We start from the raw sequence: 26,223 nt of genomic DNA, 5'->3' as shown, positions 1-26,223 counted from the left end.
AGGACCCCGAATGCATTTCGGTAAACGTTGTGGGAGCAGATGTACGGGTAATAATCAGCACGGAACACCTGGAATGGTAATCAGCACGGAAAACGCTGATTCTAAAGGTTCTAAAACCTCTCCCACCGTCCCTGGGTGGGCTCGAATTACCAACCTTTCGACTAACAGCCGAACGCGCTAACCCACTGCGCCACAGAGACTGGAGCACGCGGCTCTTCTGATCTCTACGGAGTAGACACTAATTCCTAGGATGTGCCACCTTTCTCGCAGGAAAACAGTACCAGTTCCAAAGCTTCGGAAAAACGGAAACTTTAGAGCAGTCGATCACACTGGACCTGAGACTGGGTCAAGGTGAGGAAAAGACAAAACTAAGCACTATTATAGGGCAGCCACCCATGCAGACAATTCTGGCAAGCCCTTGAGAATACTCCCCCTTCCTTTGACGCATTTCCCTTGTGGTCCTCTCATCCTCCCACTCACTACAGGGAGGGATTCGTCGCCTTTGTGTCCTGTCAGAACCCTTTACGCTCCCTGCAGGGCACAGAGATCCAGGCAAGAGCCAAGGGGCAGCTGCACTCCCCTGAAGGGCCTTTCCCGAAGTAGGCGGTTCCAGCGCTCGGGCTGACCCAAGACCCCACTGCCCGCCAAGGCAACCGGGAGGAGACCGGAGGGCACCCGGTCCGGGGGGACGCCTACGAGCACAGGGCGCGCCTGGCCTGCACTTCGGGGCGAGCTGAATAAAACTCCTCCTGAAGCTTCTCTGCAGCCTGAAGAGAAAGGATTTCAGGTTCCTGAAAGGGCAAGAGGGCCTCCTCGCGAGGACAAAGGCTTCCCCTGGTCTTGGAGGACAAGTCCCGCAGAAGCTGGCTTGGAGAGACACGCCAGACGAAAGGAGCAATCTTGAGTGGTGGAGACGTCTGCGAGGAACTCTCAAGTGATGTCGCCATTCTCGTATACGGAGAGAGAGTGAGAAACCCAACGTGGGAAAATGTTTACTGTGCACTTACGTACAGAATATATGACGTTATTACTCTTGCAACTGTTTTGTATGTTTCAAAGGGTTTTGGTTTTGGTTTTTAATGAATTTTTGGAACTCGAGTCCCCGATTCTCTTGGGATGAAAACGGTGTAAATAAGACTTCGGGTTTGTAACACGCAGGGACAAAAGAGCCCAGGCGACAGCTGGCCAGCCCAGGCTGTTCACTACATCTCACCTCCTCCAGCCTGAGCGATGTCAAGGACCCCGAGGCCGGGACTCACCGGCATTCGGGGACTCCGTGCAGAAGCTCTTCTGCATCTGAACCTTGAAACAAAACACAGCTCTGGTCGGGGCAGGAAGAGGAAGACTCTCCTGCCAGTGGAGACGCTGAAGGGGGGGGGGGGGGGGAAGGAAGAAAAAAACCAAAGAAAGAAAAAAGAACACGCTTCCCTGACCGGGAATCGAACCCGGGCCGCAGCGGTGAAAGCGCCGAATCCTAGCCACTAGACCACCAGGGAACCATTGAGGAGGCCCGCTTAGCGTCTCCAGATGAAAACTGTAAAAGGAAAGCTTACACTTCAGAGACCCGGAGAGCAGGAACGGAGATTTCCCAGAAGCCCGGGGCTGACTGCAGCTGTGCGAGGCCCCCAGCCCTTGCCCGGCTGCCCCTCACCCTTCACCTCCCCAGTCCTGGGCGACGCCTTGGGCTCTGAGACAGGACACAAGGTCCGTCCTGGTCCAGCTTCAGCGCTGGGTGCTGCGGGGCCAAGGTCATGCTCTCTTTCTGAACCTCGGTTTTCTCTTGAGTCAGGTGCCGACTGGGATGTCAGCAGGTGATGAGCAGATCCGTCCACTTCCTGAGGTCTGCCCTGGCTCTGGGGGCTCTCCTGCTAACGGCGGCGGCACGGGCTCCTTCCCCTCCGCGACCAGCTCAGTTCGTGGAGCCTGACATTGTTCATTGCCGTGTCTTTGGCTCGCGTCCCCGGTGCACAGTTGGGTTCGGTCTCTTTTGTTCCGTCACGCAAATCAAACTGTTGCGTAAGTGTGCCGACGTGGGGGAAAGCCAAGTGTGCTTCACAGGGGTGAACGTGTGTGAAGCCAAGCCAGGGAGGAACTCCTTGGTTTTCAGAGACATAAGTCGCGTGAACATGTGGAAGAGATTGAGGCGCCCGCTATAGTAGGTGAGGGGATTTCCGGATGTAAAAATGACCCGAAGTCAGCCTTGTCCTTTGCCCACTTGGATCAGCTGGCTGTGGCCTGCACTCCGCAGTGACTCAGAGCAGAGGAAGGAGGGCTGGCTCGTGGTGCTGAGCAGGCTGTCAGGCAGCAACGCGACACCTGCCCTGTACCCTGGGGGTGGAAAATGCAGCTGCGCCCGCTGCCTCACCCCCCTGCCTTCTGCCCGTTTTGCTTCTTGGAATGGCAAGGTAAAAATGTCTGAAAGGAAGAACGCTTGTTTCCGCCCGGTTTCGAACCGGGGACCTTTCGCGTGTGAGGTGAACGTGATAACCGCTACACTACGGAAACACGGCCGGTGGCACAGCTTCGTGACACATCCCTGAAATCGGTAGGTGCTGCCACCACTATCGTAGTCGCCAACTTTTTCAACTCAAGAATGAACCTTGAAGCCCCAAGATCTCTCAGGCAAGGAGACTGCCTTCCGAGAGGCCCTGGTTTTAGGGTTCCGAGCCTGCCCCGAAGGGAGGACCCCGGAGCCTCCCACAGTCGGCCTTTGGGCTCCCGCACCGACCGCAGAGTCCTGGGATCCACAGCTATGCCCTCGAGGGCAGGGGGGTCGCCCCTGCTGACTCCTCAGTTCCCAGAAGCTGAGGGAGCCTGGGGTTCCGGCAAGTGCCCTTTGGGCCTAAGGGGCGACCCTTAGGTACAGAATTAGGTTCATGCCAGTGAGCTTCTCACTCTCTGGAGCTGATCCTGAGGGTCCTAGCTGCATTTCTCCGAAGCCTTCCAACAGAATTCCTTTAATCTACACTTGACTTAGTCCTTTTCAGGGTGAATGCTAGCTTGCTACAAATGCTCCGTCATAACTGAAGGAACACTACGACTTCCAGGTAAATTCTCTTTTCTTCCTTTGATTTCTTCAAACAACAACAAGCAAAAAGACAGGTCACTGGTACGTACTTGCACTTTTCTTATAACATTAAGGTATGTCTGACTATCTATGAAAAGCTCTTGCTATAGAAACATGTGCAAGAGATAGTCTACCATGAGATAAACAATCATCATGCCTGCCCAGGGTCCAAGAATCTGATGAAGTTGGATCCAGTCCCCCACTGCCTTTAGATCACCCGTTAGATCCCCATCCAAACCAACCAATTTTCCAGATGCAGGTCACTAGTATGGCGGAGAAGAGGTCAGCTAAACATTTAAACAATCGTAATTTGTTCTGGGGAATGTTGAAAGTCAGCAGTGGTACAGTTAGAAGGGGAAATAAAAGACTTCATAGTAACGATAATACCAGCTTTCTTGAGCTTTACTGAATGACCAGCACTGTTCCTCAGTGCTTTACTGTGGAATAACTTACTAAGTCCACATAACAACCCTGGAAGATAGCGTAGGACTTACCACCCCTTGTTGCAGATGAGAACGCTGAGGCACTGAAAAGCTGAGCTCACCTTCTCAGGGTCTCACCCCCGTGACAGTGAGAGCCAGCACTCAGACCCAGGCCCTTTGCCTCCAGAGCCCTGCCCCTTGGCCGCCATGCTCACGTGTAACTGAGAAAACTTCACTGAGATTTGCATCCCTTCCTTATTCAACCTCCACGATTTCAAAAGGAAAAGAAGATTGAAAGGTAGGCCTACAAAACTCCGCAAACTAATTAGTGAAATGAAGAAGAAGAGTAGAAAGAGTAAACAGGACATTGGAGAAGCAACGACGTTAGACACAGACAGAATGATGATGTTTGTTAAACACACACTTATTGGAAACCGTCTATTTAAAGACTAAGAAGGACCTATCTTGCAACAATTTAAGGCCTAAACTTTCCCTTTCCATGGCAGTCTCCACCCAAGAATACATTTCAAAGCTACCAATATAGTGTACACAGATGTGAATATGAAAATCATACTTCAACATTAGTAAAGAGATTATTTTTGAATTTTATTTATTTTTTACAGCAGGTTCTTATTAATAATTTTATACATATTAGTGTATCTATGTCAATCCCAATCTCCCAAATCATCCCACCACCACCAACCCCTCTGCCAGTTTCCCTGCGTTGGTGTCCATATGTTTGTTCTCTACAACTCTGTCTCTCTTTCTGCCCTGCAAACCGGTTCATCTGAACCATTTCTCTAGGTTCCACATATATGCGTTAATATACGATATTTGTTTTTCTCTTTCAGACTTACTTCAAGTAGTAAAGAGATTTTGAATGAGTTAGTTCACGTGGTTACTAATAAAAATGGGAAACAGTTACTAGGATGTTGTCATTAAACAAAGACAGGATTTATAAAAGAGCCAGAAAAGAGAAGAGAGGAAACACACACACACACACACACACACACACACAGCCTGAGAAAGGGGAGTTTTCCCTTTCCTTGAGGAACAGATAGCTGAAAGCCATCAGACACCTATTCGGGACGGGTTAATCTAGTGAAGTTCCGAACTAATCAGGTAAACGCTTTTGGCTATGTGTGGATGCTCCAAAAATTCTTGAGAGTTTAGTGGTGAAATGAATGTGGTGGCTTTTCTTTGTGTACTACCTGCCAGTGTCCACCTTTGCCACCTGTGAGTTAGTTAGTTAAGCCTAATTGAACTACTTTCCTCATGAGAATTTCTCAATTTCATGTACGCCCCCCCTTCCTTGACTCATATTGATTCTAAAAAAGGGCAGATTTGGTCATGCACACTTGGCTCCCTCTTTGACACAGTATTAACAGTGGAATGTCAGCTTCAGGTAATGGTTGTCAGCAACATATAAGTAAGTAGTCTGATATCCGATAGTGAAGGGAAGCCAAAACTCTGAGGGCAGCAAAAATACAACAGTAATTTTTGAATTTACTTTTCCTCCTAGCCCAGGACAAGGCAGAAGACAATGTATCAACATCACTTTCACAATAACCAAGTGGCATTAAACTTTTAAAAAATGAGGCATAATATGCATAAAGTACAAAGAGTATACAGTTCCAAAACCATTCCCAGTGTACACCAACGTGAATAACTGATGAAGCAACCTGAATAACTGAGGTATGGAAAATTACCAGACCACAAAAGGCTTCCTCATGACTCTTCCCATGCAAGAGCTCAGAGTAATCGCACACATACCCCTCCCAGCCTCTCTGTTACTTTCACATAAATTGAATCACACGGCATGCACTGGGTTTGGGGGGATCCAGGGGCATGTTTCTGACTTCTTTCACTCAACAATATCTCTATGAAATTTAACCCTATTTTTCACGTACTTCTTTGTCTCTGTGTGTATTCCTTGTAAGAATATAACTCTACATAGTTTTTCTACTATTGGACATTCCAGTTGTTTCCAGTCAAGGATATTCCTAAACGGTACGAACATTTTTTATGACTTTAGGGGGACACAAACATTTTTCTAGGGCACCCCATTCCAACAGAATAATGCCAGTGTTGACTTTAAAAATAATACTTTTTGTGGCTTCCCTGGTTGCATATTGGGTAAGAATCCGCCTGCCAAGGCAGTTGACACGGGGTCGAGCCCTGGTCCGGCAAGATCCCACATGCCGTGGAGCAACTAAGCCCGTGCACACCAACTACTGAGCCTACGCTCTAGACCCCGTGAGCCACAACTACTGAGCCCTCATGGCACAAGTACTGACGCCTGCGTACCTAGAGCCCGTGCTCCACAATAAGAGAAGCCACCACAGTGAAGAGTAGCCCCCAATCACTGCAACTAGAGAAAGCCCTCACCCAGCAACAAAGACACAATGCAGCCAAAAACCCAAATAAATTTTAAAAATTTATAAGTATAAAAATATATAAAAGTTGGGGGGGGTTGGTTTTGGGGTTTCTTTCCAGCAAAAAGGGTTTACTCAGGAATAGCGGAAGAACTGCAATTCAGGACAAGCAAGCTATAGCAAAAGCCACAGGCAAGTCCCACAAACAAAGGAGAGGAAGGAACCTTACTGTACAGAGAAAGAGAAGGAAGCTGAGGGAGGTTGTTCTGAAGCCAAGTCCACTGGAGAAAAGTGAAAGTTCAGGGTGATGACGGTTTCTCATTGCCAAGTTGCTGATTTCTTGCAGGAGATGCAATGTACATGTTTTTCTGTTGGGGCCTGTAATCCATGTTTCTTTCCTGTTGATGCTTCTTCTGTTTGGGTCTGTAACTGATGACACTCCCTGTCTTTGCACTTGAGCGCTGCCCCGTGGGAGCTACCACTTCTGCTCTCCAGACTTCGTTTTAGTGACGTTTCCCTTTATTAGTTTTCAAACCTGTCACAGGAATGTTGAATTTTCTATTTTAATCTATTTTAATGTTTTAGGAGACTTACTACATCAAAATATTATCACCACAGCCTGCGGCCCTAGGAACTTTCAAGGGTTCAGTAGCTCCATGTGGCTTGCCCCTATCCTATTGGAGAGCACAGGTCAAAGGTATAGCACAGCTAACAGTACGATTTCTGGGCCACAGCACGTAACTGTGTATGCATGACGCTCAGTTGATGCTGCCAAGTTGTTTTTCCAACCTGCTGAACTTTTTTATACCCTTTCCAGAAATGAATAAGAATTTCCAGTGCTTTCCATCCTGTCAACATTTGGTTTTGTTTGTCTTTTTTTTTTTTTAAAGTAAGCTTTATTGAGGTGTAACTTACATAGTAAAATCTGGCAACGGTAGATTATTCTACATTCTTTTCAATGATATTATTTCTTTGCAAAGCTGGACTTTGGTGCTTGCTGTGATAAAAAGCAAGTGCCGTGCAAAGAATGAATGTGTAACAGGAAGCAAGGAGGCCCTTTGACAAGGTTCCAGAAGCCATGCAGTGCGCAGCATTAAGGTTATGATTCTGAAGTGTCAGAGCAGGGAAAACACAAGCCACTCTACCGAACTTCTGTCAAGGGAGCACGTAAGAATAGCCACAGCGCCAGCCAAAGACCTGCAAAATACAGAAATATATGTGAAACCGGAAAACAACAGCATTCCCCAACGAAAGCGTTGTTTTCAGCCAACCTATCAGGAAATTAGTCCAAACGGGAAGGACAAAGACGGAGAGAATTCGCAGGCAACCAAAGATGATTCGTTCATTAAATCAATTTAATATCAGTCAAAGGATTAAAGTTAACTCTAGATCTTGAATTTATAATTTAGGCTGACACATATTGGAACGTGAGACTGTTGGAATCATATATTGGTATATATGGAATCATATATTTCATGACACCTAAAAATATTTCCCAGAAATTACAAGTGGAATAATTGAGTCATCTGGTTTCTAGAAGTAAAAGTATTCATTCCTCTTTGAAGATATTAGTATATTTAGTGTACTTGACTAGTATATTTAATATACTTCAACACATAAATTTAAATTTTTAGAAGTTGAAAAACTTATTGGATATGTTCGCTTATTTGACTAGTACAACCATTATGGGAAAGTTAGGAAGTCCAACTTAACTCAGATTTTCAAGCCAAAATGAAGCCAAGAATTATATACTAGAATACTATACCATCATTATTTTCTATATTACAAGGTAATCTGAAAACAAAAAACATACATATAGTCATTTTTAGACCGAAATTATTAAACCGATCTAATTTTACTGACACATCTCAGTTAAAAAAAACAACATGATAGAAACACTTTAAATGCCATTATATATCAAGCATATAAATTATTTAAATTGCATAAAAGTATTAAGATTCATCTTTGTTATCAATATCATCTGTTGTTTGTCGTTGTTGTTCCAGGTATTCAAGACCATTAATTTAATCTACAGCTAAATTTGTTATTTTTCCTTGTCACGAATTCAACAACACGATTTTTCCTTATATAGCTACCACATTGACAGCATAAGTAGTAAAGCATTTTTCCCAGAAACTCTTAATCTTCCTATTTTAGATTTATATATGTTATTATTACGTTCCTGAAGCTAACTGGGGAAGTGACTCCTTTAAATTGTTAGACACCTAATTTGTCCATTCTCTCCAGAGGAAGAGAAAATAATATTGGTTTCTTTCTGAAAAAATAGGTTTAAAAGGGAAAAGAAGCCATCAAACTAGTGGGCATTATTCAAAGTGAAAGCAGAGGCAATGATATGCATTAATAACACTTGCCAGTGAGGGAAACAAAGTGAAATAATTAAGCAACATTTAGGTTTTTGGAGGACCCTCATTGCTGAAAGCGATACGCTTTTGAGTCTCCAGGGTATGTATCGGTGCATGAAGTCATTGCTCCTCATCCATTTGTATCAAGGACTGAACTGGCTTACAGTTCTGGAAGGTTTAAATCTTGATTTCTAGCACTTGTCCCAAGTGCCCATGTTGCTGACTTTGTTGCTTGTTTCTAATGATATGAATGTCTTTCCTCTGTTGTCTGTAGTCTGATTTAAGCAATCCCTAAGGGACATTCGTCTGAATTTTTTCAGTTATTTAGAAACTAGAGTATACCAGTGAAAGAAGGCTGCCTATTCCGTGCTAAAACTTCAATATTCTTCCTGTATGAATCCCCCTCATTAATGTTGAGCTCCTTGTGAGGGAACCATTGCATATTAAGATCGTCCTTATTGTAGATATTACACTCTTGCAGTTATTGACAATTATTGCCTGGGCCCACATGGTTTTTACCAAATAGTGGAAAGGCAAGAGGTGGATATGTTCTCACTGTTGGGGTGTCACGTGCCAGGAAATACCAGGATCCTCAGGACGAGCAGCAGGGAAAAAAGACTCATGGTCTGCATTAGCTGGCATCGTCTACCTGACAGGGAATGGATCCCTGTCAACCACCACCCAACAGGGATTATCCCCAGAAGTTCGCTTCCTAAAATTAAACCCGGAATCCAGCACTGAGAGGAGAAATTAGCGCTGCACAAATGAGAGGGAGAGAGAGAGAGAAAATACCTGTCCGGTAACCACACGGTATGAAAAAGTCAAAATGCTCAATTTCTGCACATGAGATTTAACAGAACAGAGCAACCATGAGCCAATAGCTCTAAGGGTCCAGGTCTGAAGCAGGAAACTGTGGGGGTCAGGATTCTTTTGGCTCCCACGATGTGTCTTAGATGGGCTAGTGGTTATAGTCACAGCCACAAAACAAACAAACACACAGAAAAGTGTCAAGGGATAATATAGAGACACTTATTCGCATGCGAATTCCCCGTTTTATAGGAGGGAGGACAGGCATTCGATTGTTTTCATCAAATTAAAAGTATAACCAAAACTTACAAATAGAAGCGGAAAGGGGAGAAGGAAGAAAAACCTGTGGGATCAGCGAGATTCTCCTCTTTGGATAAGTTGCTTGGCAGGACGTTGTCAAAGAGGTCATTCTGGGCGTTCTTCTCCGGACCCAGTTGACTAGGTCAGCAGAGAAAACAATTACAGTGATTGGGGGACTGTAAAACTATTGAATGTTTAGCTTTCGAACATATGCAATAGAATATCTGTGTGTAGTGCCCACAATGTCCCTCTGTTGTCCTTCCCCTTAGTTATGTCGGGAGGGCACTGCTCCCTTTATTAGTCAGACTATCATAGAGAGATGTATAGAAAGATTGCTGTGCTGGCAAGTAAATGAAGAAAGGGACATTGAAAGGCTGGAAAATAAAATGGAGGATGATTCGGTCCCACTTCTGTGGAGGGCAAATTTGCAGGATTTACCAACATTAGAAGCATAGAAACACTAACGGTAGCACTTGCACTTCCGGTTCTCTACGCTATGGAAACACCTGCACGAGTGGTCAGAGGTGTGTGTACACTAATGATGGTTCCAGCACATTCGTCATCGTGAAACCATGAAACCAAATAAAACACAACCGTGGAAGAACTGCCTTTATTAAAAATAATGCAGAGGAGAATTACGATGATGAGCTGACTGACAACATCATTCGTAGAACAAGTACTGACGTTCACAGATGAAACATTTGAGACACATAAAATATAACTTTCTTGTCCAAGTCTATGGACTTGGCAGATTAAAGACTTTATCCCACCAGACTGTGGATTCCTCGATCTCTTTCAGGAGGTCGTGAGTTAGGCAAGTATGGAGTCCAGTAGAGACGATAGACAGTAGAGCTGGGAAGGTGGGGTGGCCCAAGACTGGCAGCCGTCGTGAGGTGGATAGGACCCCGAATGCAGTTCGTTAAACTTTGTGGGAGCCGATGTACAGGTAATAATCAGCATGGAACACCTGGAATGGTATTCAGCACCGAAAACCCTGAATGGGTTCTGGAAAAAAAAAAAAAAAAGAAGAAGAAGGAAGCTCTCTCTCCCACCGTCCCTGGGTGGGCTCAAACCACCAACCTTTCGGTTAACAGCCGAACGCGCTAACCGATTGCGCCACAGAGACAGCGGCACGCGTCCCGTCTAGGCTCTCTATGCAGGAGACACTTACTAATTCCCAGGATGGGCCGCCCGCCCCACAGGAGAACGGTGACAGTTCCAAAGCCTCGGAAAAACGGAAAGTTTAGCGCGATGAATGATGTTCTTTATCCTGTTTGAAATTGGTGCCTTAGGTGCCTTATCGGAAACTAAAAGGGCAGCAGAATGGCCTGACCCCGCCTTGCCCCTTACCCGCCTCGGATGCCAGCGCCCCCGGAGACACCCGGAGCCCGGGCCGGGACCCTCCGGCCCTGAACCGAATGGGGTCCAAGGATAGCTGAACACCCGGTGGGCTCTTCCGGAAACCCGGCTCTTCCGGTTTCCTCGCCGACACCCAATGAATGAGAGTTTGCCCACCCTTCCGAGAGGCCTCCGGGGGCCGGTGTGGTGCTTTGGTTTCCTGTGTCCACCACGCGATTTCCACAACGGCAGCGGTCGCCGTGATGGTCGCCCCTGCGTCCCCACGTCCAGAACAGGGTCTGGCACTCGCCAGGACGCTCTTAGCACTTGGATTAATACACTGTCGTCTTTAGCCCTTGGTCCCATGAAGACCCCTGAGAATGGAAATGAGGGAAAGTTTTCGAAGTGAACATTTCTTTTCTGAAAGCCTTTACTCTGGTTATTTGATCTCGCAGCATCCCGTGGGGCGGGCAACGGAAAGGCCCACAGATCCCCGTCTGCGCGGTGCAGCTCCCCGCGCCCAGCTGAGCAGGCTGCGTTCTGTGGCGTCGATCCTGGGGGCGGGGAACCGGCGGGAAGCGAAAGCCGACGCGGGAAGGCGGGTTTGGGGACGAGGGCATTGAGATCTCCCAGGAGGCTGGTGCGGGCATCCCAGAGAGATGAGCCCCGTTTCTGTCCTGTAACAGAGTGGGGAAGGAGGGAACGAGCTGGCGTCGGAGAGAACGCGGGAGGCCAGAGGAGAGGGAGGAGGGAAGGAGGGAGGAAGCAGAGGGGAGGGGAAGAAGAAACGAATTTGTGCTTCCAGGCCTCCCTCGCCCCCTCTCTTGCCCTCTCTCTGCTTCTTGCTCTTCTTCCCACCCCTCCAGCTGAGAAATCCTGATATACCCACATCTGAGAAGAAAGACCCAACTAATCTGTGCTCGCGGGAGCACAAGCTCTGGGTGGTAAAAGTGGTTCTGCCCTTGTGTGGCCTTGAACAAATAAAGGTTCTGGGCCTCCCTTCTTTCTTCTGTAAAATGGGACCAGTGAGAACGTTCTACTTCATTCTGTTGCTGCCTGGGTTTAGTAACTGCTGGATCAATAACGTTACAAGCAGTGAAATCATAAATACTATGGTCATTATCCTCGGAATCTTTTGACGACCCCTACCCTTATTTATTTCACCTTAAATTAGTTTGCTCCTTCTAGAAATTTCTGTAAACGGCATCAAAGCATGGGCTCCTGTGGTTGCTCTTCCGGTCTGCTCCGCTGTCGCCGGACCGCCCTTCATCGCCAGTTCTCCGCTTGCGGGACCGGGACCGACGCGCGGGCTGGAGGAAACGGGAAGAGCCGGCGGCGGTGAGAAAAATGAGCGTTTGCCCACCCTTTGGAGAGGCCTCTGGGGCCGGTGGGGTCCTCCGCTTCCTTCTTCGGTTTCCTGCGTCCATCAGGGGAGCTCCACCAGGGCAGGGGTCTGGTGATAGTCGCTCTTGCGTCGCCTCGCCGAGAGCAACTTCAGCGCAGCCTCACTCCGTCTCCCGAAGACCCGCAAAGAGTCTTTGCGAAGACCAGAGAGAAAGGCATTCGTGCTTCTCGCGATGGTGGAAAATATTCCCACATCTTCCTCCCAGACTGTGGAAACCTCCCGGACTGTGCGACGTCTGGTGGCATTCTTTACGTGCCAAGGAAGGAGGAGCGCCAGCGACAGAAGAAGGAGGCGGCGCGGAAGGACAGGACGGACCGGAAGGTGAAGGGGCTGTGCAAGGGGGTGAGGAGAAGGAGAGCGAGGAACGAGGGGAGAGGAGAGCGAGGGAGAGCGATAGAAAGGGAGGGGGGAGGGGGGAGGGGGGAGGAGGGAGAGGGAAGAGGCATCGGAGGAGCGGGAGGAGGTGGAGGAGGAGGAAGAGTTACATTCCCAGGGTAGTTCTGCTCACTGGCCCCCAACACACGGCAGCTCCCACCATCACCACATCCCCACCTCTCACCTTGGGCTCTCAGTCCCAACACGCACGCTTTGGTCCCTCAAAGACCGCCCCTCCACCCTCCACGCGGTTCTAACCTCGTTGGATTTCTCTGCCCCTTGTCAGAGCCCGGCTCTCCGGGTTTCCCGGCCATTCTGTGATCCCTCGACGTCCTTTCCACGGATTTCTTTTCTTCCTGTATCAGCCAGAGTCCCCCTCTGGTCCTTGCACTCATAAACCTTGACTGATCTTGAAGTTCTCCCGGAGGAGCGCTTCGTGTTGTTTGTTGCCGCTCAACTTCTGGAATTTCCAGAAGGGAGTTTTCATCTTCTCCTCAGCCCGGTGCTGTGAACTTCCTCCTGGTAACAAGGGCCTCCTTCCTCCTTGAGTCAACTCTTGTCCAGTCCCTGGGACGTCTCCCAGCAACACTGGGCGTCTTTTTTGGCCGACAGCTCTTTTCTTTTAAAGCGAATTTTCCTGTTCTGTGTATTGGATAAAGGGAGACATGTCTTTGGGAGAAAATGAAGAAGTAAAGGGGAAATGAAATAACGCAGACTATTATTTTGAGACATAGTGTGGATTTATACCTATTACACGTGTAAATATTTAGTGTGGTGGTATTTTGTGTACATACATACTGTATACACTGTCAGACAACTTGGATGCACATGCTCTATGACCGAGCAATGAGTGCTCTTGGGTACCTGGATATGTGTACACTGTTTTTAAGCCGTGCAATTTCTGGGTCATGATATATTAGGAAATTGGAATGGAACCGACTTGACCAAGCTCTGAGGAAAGAGTCTGTGACTGCCGAAGTGTCCCAGCGCTGCCTTGTGGCCTCCACAGCACGTCGTTGATTTTGAGTCACCCCAGGTGAGTACGGCCTGCTTTGTCTCAGCGTTTGGTGTAAACGTTAATTTTTACTTGCACTGTACATCTAACAAATCTACATTGGTTGTAAGAAAAACTTAGCCCCCCCCCCCTTCATCAGAAGTGTATGCAGAAGAAAAGGAGAGGTCTCCTGCCTCCCATTCCCACTCCACTGCTGACACACTTTATATGTTACACGTAGGAGCTGGTGGCAGCTTTGGAGTGTCATCGGCGCTGTGTAACCAAGGGACCCAGGAAGTCCCAATTCCTGCCCTGACAATCGTCTGCCCTCTCTGGGCAATGGGAAAAGTGTGAAGGCAAAGAAAAGGAAAGTAACACTATTATTTGCAGAAATTTTACCTCAGGATGGGACACTCTGGCAAACTGAGGCAGAATATGTGGTTTATGATGGCGACTTTCAGGGGCTCTTCCCTGGCCCGAAGCCCAAAGTGGATTTTACCTCATTTTCTGAGGTGCAAGTGAACCGAGAGAAGTCAATCAAAGGAGAGGAGCAGAGAGAAAGCACGACGGATGACCACCCACGCGGGGTCAACCGTATTCAAGTCTTGTCGGGACCGTAGAAGAAATGCCTTGGGATTATCGCTGAGACGCGTGGAGGCTAAATAAGTACTCACCCATCTGTGGCGGCATAGAGGAGGCACGTCTCGAGGAGGTTCCATGGTGTAATGGTGAGCACTCTGGACTCTGAATCCAGCGATCCGAGTTCAAATCTCGGTGGGACCTTACTATTTAGTTGAAAGACCTGGATATTTTACTCCTCAGATGGGACGTGCTTTCCCGCTCCCGCGTCCCGGAGAGGCGCGGTCGGCGCGCTCCACGCGGACGTGGCGGGCAGGTGGGGGGACGAGGCCGCGGCGTCCCCGCTGGACCCTGGCGACTCTGCCCGTCGCTGGCCATCGGAGGCCCCGGCCCCGCCGCCCAGGGGCGCAGCGACCGAGCTGGTGGCAACCCCTCGTCGGGTCTCCCTGGGTCTCGGGGGCAAAAGGCAGAGGCTGCGCCCACTGAGTCCTGCCCCGCGAGGGGGCTTCGCACCGCACGTCTTGTAACTAACTGCGCGGCTGTCCCCGTGAGTAGAGGGTCGCGGTGCGGGGCTGTGACGTCTCTGAGCAGCCAGGGTGACAGCGTCTTAGCTTTCGGGTCGAGGGTTCCAGACCTGGATGGGAAGTACTGTGTCGTATTCAGGTGCCCTATTATTCCGAATATTAATGGATCCTATCCCACTTTATTCCCATTTTATTCAGAATTTCTCGCTCCTAAGTCTCCGTTGGACACGAAAAGCCGCCGTTAGGCTAAGACTTGAACCTTCACTCCAGGAAACCTCGTCCTTTCGTCCCAAGCTCAGCCAGAAAGGGGAGCCCCGGCCGCGGATTCCGGCGTCTGAGGAGACCCCAAGTCCCTGACCCACGGCCGCCCGGCCCGGCTCCTCCGGGGCCGAAGGTGAGACGAGCCGGAGCCGCTCCGAGTCCGGGACTGGCGGGCGCCCCTTCGTCCTGCCGCGACTCTGCTCCACCGAGAAGACGCCCCAGGACGGGACCGGATGGAAACACTTTTGTCCTCTACTGCTCGGTAGAAACGTATGGATGAGGACTGTGATAGACTTGAATGGCTAATTAAAATGTTCTCTTCCAGGTGCTAAGGAGCATCTCTCAGAGTTTTAGATTTTGGAACTTTCAGAGGTTACGAAGGACCGAATGACACAGCTGTCTTTGGAGGACGTGACGAGAAAGGTGTTTGGCCCGCGAAAAGATCCGAGGAAGGCAAAGAGCAGGAAAGAGGAGAGAATGACACAGAAGGGAGAAAGGCGCTGGAAGGGAGAGGAGCTGGGCGAGCAGCGCAGCGGGGGCAGTCGCTGGGTTTGGGCGACCACAGCTCCTCACTCTGGAGCGCTCCCACCCTTTACCGACCTGCACGAGAACCCGGTTCCACCCCCAAATCGCCAAGCTGCTTGCCTGGCATTTGTTCTTGCAAAGTTTCCTTTGCCGGTTGGGTTTGGAGGGGTGAGGTGGGCTGTGTTGGTTTGCAAGCGAGTGGAAGTCCTGGCGGCTGCCTTGGAGACGAGTGGCGGGTAGGGAAACACACAAACTCCAGTCTTCCCTTTGCAGGCCGGTCTGCAGGGCCTGGGGCGGGAAACTGGAAAATCAGAGTCTCAATATTTATTCAGAGATAAGGCGATAAATAGCCAAACAGTTGGTTATGTGAGTTGAAAGTGGTTATCCCTGGAAAAAAGAAATGTGGGATGGGATCGGGGACTACTGTTTCCCATAACAAGTTTGGGGGCGTATGTAACTTTGTATCACATGTATGATATTTTTAAAGTTCACTGCTTGTATTTTGAGTATAAATTTTTATGTAGTCATATGTATCACTCTTTTAAAATTCTGGGTCTTGTGTCCTGTGTAGAAATGTTTTCCACTGTAAAATCATAATTTTTCTTTTTTTAAATTGGGGCATTCTTGAAGCAAGGAATTGGACCATTATTCCCCTTTTGATGAGCTGACCACGTGAGCTAATATACTTGCAGATCCTCCCAGCCCAGGAGGTTACTGCTGGTCAGAGAGGATTGCTTTACTCTCTCTGGGAGGGTCCACAGCCGCTGAAAAGTATCAGTAACTTAAATACAATCCCACCCAGTCTTTATGCAGTGCAGTGCTGTGCCCAAAACACAAGAGCTTACACTCAATGATTACATGTTAGTGCCATGTGCCCAGGCATAGTCTACAAGTTTTACATGGGTTTACTCATTTAATCCTTTCAACAGGCCTATATCGTATCATCGTCCTCACTTCCCATATGAGAAAACTGAGGCATGGAAAGGTTAAGTAACTTGTCTCGTCGCTCAGTCAGTGAGTGGGATTTGAAAGCAGGAATTTGAACGGAAGCCCGCCTGGCTCCACAAGATATGCTCCCAATCAAAGAGGAACACAAATGGTAAAGATACTTGACAAGAAATTTAAGTCTGTATATTTCTTTTGAAAAAAACACCAAGGAGGAGTCACGTAACGGGCAGAAAACTGTCCTAAATATCCTCATGACCCACCTGCCTCCCAAACATCCTTCTTATCCCAACAGCTGCTCCCCGCACATCTCCAACTTAAACACCATTTCTGCCAGAACTAGGTTTTTCCCTCCCTTTATCTTTTTCTCTCACCTACCCCATACCTCTTCCATAGCTATTCTGTTCTTTCACTTCCAGGTCATTCATTTTCTTTAAATTTAAAAATGTTAAATATATATAAAGAAGTAAATAAGCAGCCATCCACAGTCCCACCTCCTGGAATTAACTACTGGTAACATCTTTATGTATTTTTCCTCACATCTATTTTTAAGTTATTCTAATTTTTGCAAAAATTATATGTGCTTGTTACGTAAAATTCAAATGATGCAGAAAATGCACATATGTAAAATTTTGAAACATCTTAAATTCAAAAACAACTTCTGTTAAGGTAGGTAAATACTGATGGAGTCATTTTGGTATATCAATATATATATAAATTTGCTTTTATAAAATTGAGCTCTTATAGATTCTATTTTCATTTTAAAGTATGTAATTTAATAGTGCATAAAGTTAACGGAAGAAAAAGATACAAAAACAAAAATGAAGAAACTGTTGAACTTTCAATCAAATTGTTTACCACAAGAGACTTTTCTAAAAGAACCCTCTAAGGCTAATAATAATAATAATAATAATTAAGACATTAAAATTTGGAATGATTCTTATTACCTTTTTTTTTTTTTTTTAATTGTGGTACGCTGGCCTCTCACTGCTGCGGCCTCTCCCGCAAAGAACCCTCTAAGGCTAATAATAATAATAATTATTATTAAGACATTAAAATTTGGAATGATTCTTATTACCTTTTTTTAAATTGTGGTACGCTGGCCTCTCACTGCTGCGGCCTCTCCCGCTGTGGCGCGCAGGCTCAGCGGCCATGGCTCACGGGCCCAGCCGCTCCGCTGCATGTGGGATCCTCCCGGACCGGGGCACGAACCCGTGTCCCCTGCATCGGCAGGCGGACTCCCAACCACTGCGCCACCAGGGAAGCCCCTCTTATTACTTTTTAAAATCAAATTTCTTGAGTTGTAATTTGAAAATAATACAATGCATCCATTTCAAGTTTGATGAATTTTGACAAATGAATGTACCCACGTAACCACTACCCTGTTCAAGAAGAAAGAACATTTCCAGTACTCCAAAGTGTCCTCTGCCGTCGATCCCCCACCACTCCCTGTCCCAGGTAATCAGTGATCTAGTTCCTGTCACTATGGATTAGTTTTGCCTGTTCTAGAAATTCACATAAATGGAACCGCAGACTATGTACTCTTTTCATCACTCAGCATGATGTTTTTCAGAGTAATGCATATTGTGGCCATGTATCAGGAATTTGTTTCATTTTATCAAAGAGTAGTATTCCTTTGAATGAATATATCACAATTATATCCGTTCACCTCGTGATGGACATTTGCATTGTTTCCAGTTTGGGGACTATTATGAACAAAGCTGCTATAAACAAGTCCCGTTTGTGGGCATATGTTTCATAAATTCCATATAAAATCTTTTCTTCTTTAATAGGAATTTATTTTGTGAATGGATGTTACATTCGCAAATACAAAATTTATTCAAATGTTACAACAGCCTGAAGTACGAGCTTATCTTTGACTGTTTCCCATCAGGACATACTTAATATAAGCCACACACTATGCTCGGTGTTTTATTAGATCATCTTATTTAATCTACACAAGTTCACGAAGTACTTAATATTATTTTCATATGACACTTGCAAAATTGGCCTAGCAAATTGGAGTTGGCCCAAGCTCAAACAGAAGGCACCAGGACTGAAAAGGAGAGCCCCTCCCCCAGAGGTTGGGCTCCTAACCCCAGACGCAACCCAATGTCTTTGTAATAACCTCGGTATGTCTGATAGGCCTGGAAACCAATATCCAAGCGGTGCCTAGTCACGGTATTGTTCGGCTTCTTTGGGTCAGAAACTCCTCGATCAGGGATCCAGAGCATAATATCGTGGACAACCTTGAGACTAAGGAAATCTGTTAAAAACTCTAAAAACCCGTTTTCTCATCAGTAAGGCACTGAAAGTTAACTTTCGTCTGGGTTCAGTTATTTTATATTTGAACAGGGAAAACTCCCGCTGCTGGGGAGAAGAGCACTTCTATTTTTTACTTTTACTTCCAATGATCTAAATACTCGATCTGCATCCGGTGCTTTTTAGTTCGTTTTCTTTGGACCTACCCTTAAGTAAAGTATCACCCCTCCCCCCGCCTTCTGGAGCTGAGCGGCTCTATGAGCGCCGTCCCCGAGATAGCCACGAGGGGGCGACAGTCTTTCCTTCCATGGTCCGACCTTTTCTGTTTGTCCCAGAAGTTTTTATTTGCCAGGACTTCGTGGATCAGAAGTGACAGTGAGGCAAGGGAACACTACATCCTGGGAAAGGGGTTTGCCAAAAGCCCACAACTGCCAACGCTGGGCCTGGGGTCTTCTTCTAAACTGTAGCTCAACAGGGAACAAACTAAAACTACTTCTCACTGAATAAAGAAATGTTATGCACAACTCCCGCGGCCATTTAACGAAAAGGGATGTGAAGGAAACATCATAACTCGCCAGGCTAGTGCAGCAGGTCTGGTGCAAACTGGAGACTGAAAGACAGACGTTTGTTTTTTGTCTATGGAAGTCAGCAATAAGAGAAGACCTGAGAGAAAAAGGCGAAGGAAGGAAATAGAAACCTGATCGACAACTACGAATAGACTGTTTGGGGTGGAATAAAAGCAATGAGTACGACGGTTACCTAGTAAAATCTGCAGCCATGATTACAAGCGGAGCAGCTGACCACTTCAGAAGCTAAGTCCAGGATTAGAAGGCATGAATCCGGTAGGAAAAGCATCCGCTTCCGGCCTCTCACCACACAAGCCGATAACAAACTGGTCACGCAGCGCTTTGTCACTTCCTTCGGGTCCGTTCCTGAAACGAACCCTGACGTTCCGGGAATAACTGAGTCTTTCAGCCACAGTTCCGACCTGCGTGCTTCAAACATGGAGAAACGTTACGCGCGCGCTGGAGCACAGCCGTGTGTACTACAGCTCGAGCGTGCGGCATCCAGCTAACAAGAGCGTGACTACCGCACACGGCGGAACGCACGCGGGCGCCACCGCTTTTAGCACAACTGCAGTAAAACCGCTCTGTCCGCTACGGCAACCCACAGCCTCGGAAACCGAAAAACCGTTCCGAGCCACCCGCAGTCGAAATAAAAAAAAAACACACGCAGTGTACTCGCTCCCTGCGTCTACGTCGCATAAACGCTCTTCTAGCGGCTCGGACAGCACGCATAGCACGGAGCGCAGCAACACAGCAGTACTCTTTTCAGTACCAAAACTGCAACTACACGCGGTCAGGACTGCCTGCATTGCACGCAAGTGCAGACTGGCCTTTCTTTACACCGCAAAAGATGTCAGGGGAAAGCGCGAACGCAGTCCCCCACTACCACAAATTATGCAGTCGAGTTTCCCACATTTGGGGAAATCGCAGGGGTCAGCACATCCGGAGTGCAATGGATAAGCCTCGCCCTGGGAAAACCACCTTCGTGATCATGGTATCTCCCCTGCCAGGTAAGTATGAGCTCACCCCCTTCGGCCCTCGCACACCCTCAGAAGCCTTATACTGTACACACATGGTCACTTTCCTCCCCGCAGCCCCGACCCGAGCCTTCCTGCCCCTTCCACACAGCTGATCCATGCACTTGCAACCAACAACCCTCGATTCGCTCCCACACCACGGGAGATCATGTCGTCGCACCACCAGATCACGAACCAGCAGACCCTGCGCTGAGAAATCTACATACGACACGCCCCATCCGTCAAGCCAACGGGAATTACCGCTCCCCTCCAGCCCACGCCCCGCCCTGCTCCGCGCCTCCCTCCTCCCACGCCGTCCAGCCAAGCCTACCAGAGAGGGCGGGCGCGCTCTGGGGGAAGTGACGTCGACCGCTCGGCTCTTTTCCTCCCACCCGCCCCCACCCGCCCCCACCCGCCCCCACCCGTTCGGGCCGTCCGCGCGTGGCTGGCTGCTTAACCTCTGTCCTGCCGAGCGTCTGTCTGGCGGCCTGCTGAAGCCTGAGCACCTTTTTTGAACTGTAACGGCTTTCAGTGCGTAGAATAGAGAACATTTAGGAGTCCAGGGGAAACCGGTTCCTTTCAAATCCAGTTGTCTTTGTGATGTACTATTGTGTGTATGTCCATCATGACTGGCGGTGAACTCTATTCCATTCTTGAAAGTTCAATTTCGTTCATCGGAACTTTCATTCATTTTATTCCCCGTCTTCAGGTGTTGTTTTAACACCTATCTGCCACCCTCTGGCTTTGGAGTCAAATACGTTCTTTTTTTTTTTTTAAATAAACATTTTATTTTTATTTATTTTTGTCTGCGTTGGGTCTTTGTTGCGCGGGTTTTCTCTAGTTGCGGCGAGTGGAGGCTGCTCTTCGTTGCGGTGCACGGGCTTCTTCTCATTGCAGTGGCTTCTCTTGTGGAGCACGGGTTCTAGGCGCGTGGGCTTCATCAGTAGTTGTGGCTCGCGGGCTCAGTGGTTGTGGCGTACAGGCTCGGTTGCTCCCCAGACCAGGGCTCGAACCCGTGTCCCCTGCATTGGCAGGCGGATTCTTAACCACTGTGCCACCAGGGAAGCCCCTCAAATACGTTCTTTAACACATGTTCATTTGTTATAACTACGCGAGTCATGATTTTACCTTTCTCTGAAAATTATTGTTTAACACTTCTCCTTGCATATGTTCCGTGCGTTATGAGTTGCACATTTTTGCAAGTTTTCCCTTTCACATTACATTTGTGCTGAAAATTCTCTGCCCTTCCACATTCCCTCTATAACTTTCTCCCCTGATCTGTGTGCCTGAGGCTGACCCCCACAACCAGCATTTCCTGCTCTTTCCTGCCCTCGGGATCCAGGTGGGTACAGCCGAAGGAAGGAGATCAGAAAGGAGAGCAGAGAGATGTGGAAGAAAAAGGTTGCCTGCCTGATCAGCAAACAAAGGATGCTGGGCCATCAAGCCTCAGCCACTACCCCCCCCCCGCCCCCCCGCCCCCCCCCCCCCCCGCCCCCGACGGTGAGTCCTGAGGGAACTCAGGAGGGAGACAGATCGGCTGCCGGCTGCCAAGCCATCAGCCAATGCAGCCACCCCCAACGGTGCACCCTGAGGAGGCTCAGGATGGGAAAGAACTGGATACTGGACCCAGGTAGCTGTGGTGCATAGCAAAGGACTGATTTCAGTGAGCCCAGACTTGCATCTTCCCATACGTAGAAAAGTACTAAATTCATTAACTTGAGATGTCTGGTTTTCTTTAATTAATAGTAATCTTTTGATGTTCCCACTACCTGGTTATTGTTGCAAAACTCCTATATATCCTGGCTCCTCCCTCACCTCTTTGGAGCAGTCCCTCGGGGCTATCTGAGAGGCTGCCTCCGAGGCTTGGAGTCCTCAGAACGTCCGCTGAATAAAACATAACTCTCAACTTATAGGTTGTGCTTTTCTTTCTTTCTTTCTTTCTTTCTTTCTTTTTTTTTTCAGTTGACAGAAGTCAGAGTATTTTTAAAGTCTCCATCAACTTTCCTGCCAAGCCTCAGTTTGGAGTCACTACAAAGACCACGGTCCTGTGTTAGACCTGAACGGTCTCCGAGGGATCCCAGCTCGCCCAAGAACCGCCAAGAGTCGAGAGTCGCTGCAACACGCAAGAGGTTTATTAGGAGCCGGTGCACCGGGGTTCCTTGGTCCTCACGCAGGAGGCCGAAGAGGAACACCCCCCCCCCCCCAAGCGGAATCACATACATTTTATAGCTTTCATTTTTCATTATGCAAAGTGTGGATATATCAAGGGTTTTTTTTCTCATTGGTTTGTTTGTTCCGGACCGGAGTGGGGACTTGGCTCTAGTTCCTTGATTGGTTGGCTCTCGGATGCCTACTTTACATTTACCGGAGTGGGGTCTTGGCTCTAGTTCCTTGATTGGTTAGCTGTCGGATGCCTACTTTACATTTTCGTGTTTTTGTGGTGGGGGGGGTTGAGTCACATGAGTTATGGTTGGCTAGGGCGACCTTTAAACTCTGGCTTAATCATTCTTATCACCCGCCATACTTGTTTGCTCGGAACGGTTTCTGCCCAGGGGGGACATTCCAGTATCTTATTGCCAGCCGAAAAAAAGCTCAAAGCTCAAAAGTATCGATAGGGAAGTAGGGGTGTAAGTATAGTTAAGGCCCTACACCTGTGCAGTGATCCTCCCCAACATTACACTGGGTCTCGTAACTACTCCTTTCTCTTCCTATTGCTATGGACTGAACTGTATGTATCCCCCTAAATTCATATATTGAGGCCCTAACCTTCCATGTGACAGTATTGGAGATAGATCACGAGGGTGGGGTTCTCAGGATGGGATAGTGCTGGGAGGGGGGTGAAAGAGGGGGATTTTCCCCCTTTTATCCCTCTTGAGTTCTTTAGGCTAGATTAACAGGAGAAAAAGAAACAAATTTTAATTCACATGCTGGGAGATCTTGAGGCAGGAGATAGATGGTCCCCTGGCTGTGTAACGGAGCAGGACCCAGTGGCGCCTCTGGGGGGGAGGATAGGCCTTTCCCCATACTCTCTGCTTTTAGCTCCTCTCTGAAGTACCTAAATAACAGTGTTTGATGCACATTTCCTGAGTTGTTTTGCATATGTGAAAAAACCCACCTCTCCAACAAATGGAAGATGTTAACTACTTGACGGCCATGAGCACATAGCCCCAGGCCTCCTGGAGCCTAAGGACTGATCGCGTTAACCCCCGTGACGCCGCCCTGCTACCTCACCATCAGCCAGTCAGAGAATTGTGCACAAGCTGATCACATAACCGGCAACACCCCCTCCTTCACCTGGCTTTTAAAACTGCTTTGCCGAAACCCTTTGGGGAGCTCAGGGCTTTTTAGGGCATGAGCCACCTCATCTCCTTGCATGGCCTTGCAGTAAACCTTTCTCTGCTCCAAACTCCGATGTTTCAGTTTCTTTGGCCTCACTGTGCGTGGGGTGCACAAACTTTCATCAACAGCTGAGCAGCAGGACTCTGTGCCCTGTGGACAGATGCTCCAAAATACAGATAAAGGCAGGGGCAGAGGGGAGCTGAGTCCTGCCCAGATTAAAGATAAAGAGACCACATATTTCTCATTCTTGAGGTCCAGGAGACCTTCCCGACTCCACATGTGCAGAAAGGCTCCTCGGGGGGGCCAAAAAGGGAGGGGGGGTGCGCCACCCCATAATTGGTGGGTGTCAACCTTCCCGCAGGCCTCGGCGCTGGAATCCATCTTGGCTTAAGGGATGTGAGCGCACACAGGGGAGGACCCTGAGTTATACCAAATACGGACTCAGAACCAAGCAAAGCAGGATGATTGGCCAGAGGAAACCTGGAAGAAATGCCCCATATAAGTGATTTCAGCTACCACGAAGGTGCTTCTCTCTTTCTGAGCCCGCTCCTGTGTGTCTGTTCACACGTACTCTTTTTTTTTTTTTCCTTCTAATAAAACACTTCACTTGTTTCTGTACTTTCTTTCTCTTTGCTGAAATTCATTTCTACAAAGCAGACAAGCTAGAGCCTTGTCACTATCCACTGGCCCTCGTGGTCTAGTACTTAGGATTCAGCGTTCTCACTGTCAAAGCCTGGCTTCAATCTCTGGTCCAGGAACTGAGATCCTGCTTGAAGCCGCTGCCAGTGAAGGCCACACGAGATCAATTTCATAGAAATGGAACCTAAGAAGTTGCCAAAGCAGGTAGCTTTTGTACTTTTTAGACAGAGAAACTATAAGTTTGTGAGTAATTGACAGGACAAAGGAAGTTAGGTTTGGGGCGCTCAACTAGTAAACAATCTAAGTGGAGTTTGGGCTTGGGATAGTAAATTAAAGAAGTGGCATGGTTTGTTTATATAAGCTTCTCAGCTTGAATTCCCTATCTCTGATAATAAGGGTGTCTGTCCTTCTACCACCAGATGCAGGGAGTACACCTTTTAAGAGTCTTTTTTTTAAAAAAATAATTTTATTTATTTTTGGCTGCGTTGGGTCTTTGTTGCAGTGAGCGAGGGCTACTCTTCCTTGTGGTGCACGCGGTTCTCATTGTGGTGGCTTCTCTTGTTATGGATCACAGGCTCTAGGCTCACAGGCTTCAGTAGTTGCAGCACCTGGGCTCAGTAGTTGCGGCACGCGGGCCCTAGGGTGCGCGGGTTTCCGTAGTTGTGGAGCACGGGCTCAGTTGCTCCACAGCATGTGGGCTCTTCCGGGACCAGGGCTTGAACCTGTGTCCCCTGCAGGTGGATTCCCAACCACTGTGCCACCAGGGAAATCCCAAGTGCACCTTTTATATGAGAGATTTATTTCCTGCTTTCAAGAGAGGCCGCGACAGTGAAAGGCCCGCGCACCGCGATGAAGAGTGGCCCCCGCTTGCCGCAACTAGAGAAAGCCCTCGCACAGAAACGAAGACCCAACGCTGCCAAAAAAAAAAAAAAAAAAAAAAAAAAAAAAAAAATGGGTGGGGAAATTGAAAACTGGTTCTCTAATTTGTTCTCTTGGATCTCACAAGGTATAAAAAACTTTCTGGCAGGATGTTTTTATTTTCTCATAACCCTTTTCTTTTCAGTCATACTAATTTATGCTATATTTCATCTAGGATTCTGTTGTCTTCCCTACTGTTGTAAACCTGTGACTAAGACTTTTTGGTCCAAGAAGGAGACCTGGGACCAACAGGTCCAGACCTTCCATTCCCAAAATAGAGAAACATGTTAAACTTTAACCCCGAGATTAACAAAAATATACATCCAAGGAGAAAGGCTTCTTGGCAGGGGCAACATTGCCTTCCCTGTCTAGTCAACCGTTAAGGAAGCCCAGAGTTAACCTGGTTCCTTCCCTTTCTAGGACCTTTAATGGCTATTGTTGTTCATCTCCTTTTTAGCCCTTGTTTGTTTAACGTTTTGGTTAAATTTGTGTCTTCTAGGCTCCAACAGTTTGAAGTATGGCTCATGATGGCTCAAGGAATTCAACCCATTCCAGCGGAGAGTGCCTCAGGTCCCTACAGGTCCTTGAAACAGTCAGCAAGGGACTTCTACACCTCTAGGGTTGGCTGGGGTCTGCGGCCCCTGTCCAGCAGGAAGAAGTTTCAGAAGAAGAGACCTTCGACCCCTTACCCTTTAAGGGTGTACAGTCTCTCTGGGGGAATGAGACAGGCTGTGACCTGGGACACTTTGCTGCAGTGCCGCAATGCTTGCACCTGGACAAACCTCTCCTCCAGCAACAAAATACAAAGAAACTATATGAGATTAAAATTAACTGTGTGCATGCACAATTGGGGCAAATTATGGACGAAAAGCCCAAAAAACCCAACGGCCCCTTCTGAAGAACCGGGAGCAAAAAAACAGGGTGTCGGGAGCAAAAGCAGGTACTGGGCATGCATGCCCCTTGCACTCAACACCACCATAGGGGTGGGCAAAACACCTAAGCCACCCCTCTGGCCTGAACCCCGGACACACCCCTACCCTCACCCTGTCTAAGGAACCAGCTCGCCCCTCCCTCGGGGAGCGTGAGCAAGGGAAACTGTTACCTGCTGCAGCAAGGGCCCCAATAAAGCCTTGCCTGAATTTCCTGTCTGACCTCTAGTCAATTTCTATTGACTGGGGAAGGTCAAGAACCCTGGTCAGTAAC

General features: G+C 48.0%; 3 long non-coding RNA genes and 4 other non-coding genes across 11 annotated transcripts; 2 read left to right on the top strand and 5 right to left on the bottom strand.

The window, feature by feature from the left end:
- Nucleotides 1-2,432: 2,432 nt before the first annotated feature.
- On the bottom strand, nt 2,433-2,505 carry TRNAV-CAC (transfer RNA valine (anticodon CAC)). The gene has a single exon. It is a non-coding gene; the product is annotated as a tRNA-Val (tRNA).
- Nucleotides 2,506-6,950: 4,445 nt separating this feature from the next.
- Nucleotides 6,951-19,803, bottom strand: LOC136794288 (uncharacterized). The gene is made up of 3 exons (XR_010840875.1): nt 19,302-19,803; nt 19,118-19,205; nt 6,951-7,061 (listed from the first exon to the last, which is right to left on the bottom strand). It is a non-coding gene; the product is annotated as an uncharacterized lncRNA (long non-coding RNA).
- LOC136794287 (uncharacterized) lies at nt 9,938-12,932 on the bottom strand. 4 transcript variants are annotated; one of them, XR_010840870.1, is made up of 4 exons: nt 12,711-12,932; nt 11,837-12,407; nt 10,415-11,349; nt 9,938-10,301 (listed from the first exon to the last, which is right to left on the bottom strand). It is a non-coding gene; the product is annotated as an uncharacterized lncRNA (long non-coding RNA). The 4 variants fall into 4 exon arrangements; XR_010840873.1 differs by having other exon boundaries at nt 10,506-11,349; XR_010840871.1 differs by having other exon boundaries at nt 11,837-12,208.
- Nucleotides 10,387-10,460, bottom strand: TRNAN-GUU (transfer RNA asparagine (anticodon GUU)). Its single transcript has one exon. It is a non-coding gene; the product is annotated as a tRNA-Asn (tRNA).
- On the top strand, nt 11,817-20,120 carry LOC136794289 (uncharacterized). 2 transcript variants are annotated; one of them, XR_010840877.1, is made up of 4 exons: nt 11,817-12,398; nt 13,373-13,488; nt 13,688-14,174; nt 14,748-17,203. It is a non-coding gene; the product is annotated as an uncharacterized lncRNA (long non-coding RNA). The 2 variants fall into 2 exon arrangements; XR_010840876.1 differs by lacking the exon at nt 13,688-14,174 and having other exon boundaries at nt 14,748-20,120.
- TRNAQ-CUG (transfer RNA glutamine (anticodon CUG)) lies at nt 14,158-14,229 on the top strand. Its single transcript has one exon. It is a non-coding gene; the product is annotated as a tRNA-Gln (tRNA).
- On the bottom strand, nt 19,963-20,126 carry LOC131746803 (U1 spliceosomal RNA). The gene has a single exon (XR_009332666.1). It is a non-coding gene; the product is annotated as a U1 spliceosomal RNA (small nuclear RNA).
- Nucleotides 20,127-26,223: the final 6,097 nt, after the last annotated feature.

This window comes from Kogia breviceps, chromosome 1 (genome assembly GCF_026419965.1).
Source record: "Kogia breviceps isolate mKogBre1 chromosome 1, mKogBre1 haplotype 1, whole genome shotgun sequence".
Taxonomy (NCBI): Eukaryota; Metazoa; Chordata; class Mammalia; order Artiodactyla; family Physeteridae; genus Kogia; species Kogia breviceps.
The sequence above is the reverse complement of the archived record's forward strand: the minus strand, read 5'-3'. Positions and strand labels throughout refer to the sequence as shown.